Genomic DNA, 955 nt, shown 5'->3' on the forward strand with positions numbered 1-955 from the left:
ATGAATGTCAGTACTAGGAGTGATTCAGTACGAAGGAAGCCACAGGAATACGATGGGAAAGCACCGTGGGAAGCATATAGTGCACAGTTTGAGTTACTGGCAGAGATGAACGGATGGACAGAGGAGCAGAAAGCAGTATATCTGGCATCGAGCTTGAAAGGACAACCACTGGAAATACTTGGATAGTTGTCAGCAGACGACAGGCACAACTATAGAGCACTGGTAGTGGCTCTAGAACTCAGGTACGGAACCCAAAATCAGTTTGAAGTCTACAGGGCTAGGTTTAGGACAAGAGTCCGTGCTAAAGGGGAGAGCCTGCAAGAGCTGGCACAGGATTTGGAAAGCATGGCACACAAGACCTACCCAACTGCACCACCCAATCTCCTCAAGTTGTTATTGAAGGATCAGTTCGTAGATGACTTGGACAGTCCACAACTTAAGATACAAGTGAAGCAAGCACACCCCTCTACCATGCAGGATGCAATGGCCAGAGCTCTAGAATTTGAATCCTACGTTAAGTCCAGCACAGAGGTACCAAGGTTGGTACAGTCATCTGGATTCAAGGCCAGAAAAGGGCAGCTTTCAGAGAGGTTTGAGGGACTTTGCTAGCACTGTAACAAACCTAGACACAGGAGAGCTCAATGCTGGCAACTTCAACACAGAGGAGAAGGCTGGTATCCAGAAAGGCTGTTGGAACTGTGGGGAGCAAGGACATCTGAGGAGCCAGTGTAGGAAGAATATTACCAACAAGTCAGCCTCAAAGAGACCAGTAGTGGTTGGTGTTGAGGGACACTCACCAACCCCCATCTTGAAAGTCCCTACAGCTAGGTGTAAAATGTCAAGCACACACAGCATCTATGTGACAGGAAAGCTGGATGGCCAAAGGTGAAACTTTGTCATAGATTCTGCGTCTCAGCAAACCCTTGTGAGTATCAAGATGCTGGATCATAAAGGA

The 955-nt window shown here is 47.6% G+C and overlaps 1 protein-coding gene across 6 annotated transcripts in view; it reads left to right on the forward strand.

Moving 5' to 3' along the window:
• The window catches only part of LOC106461715 (structural maintenance of chromosomes protein 5-like), a 326,380-nt gene that overhangs the window by 309,278 nt on the left and 16,147 nt on the right, over positions 1-955 (forward strand). The gene's annotated exons all lie outside the window — the stretch shown is intronic.

The sequence above is a fragment of the Limulus polyphemus genome, unplaced genomic scaffold, assembly GCF_000517525.1.
Source record: "Limulus polyphemus unplaced genomic scaffold, Limulus_polyphemus-2.1.2 Scaffold1017, whole genome shotgun sequence".
NCBI lineage: Eukaryota > Metazoa > Arthropoda > Merostomata > Xiphosura > Limulidae > Limulus > Limulus polyphemus.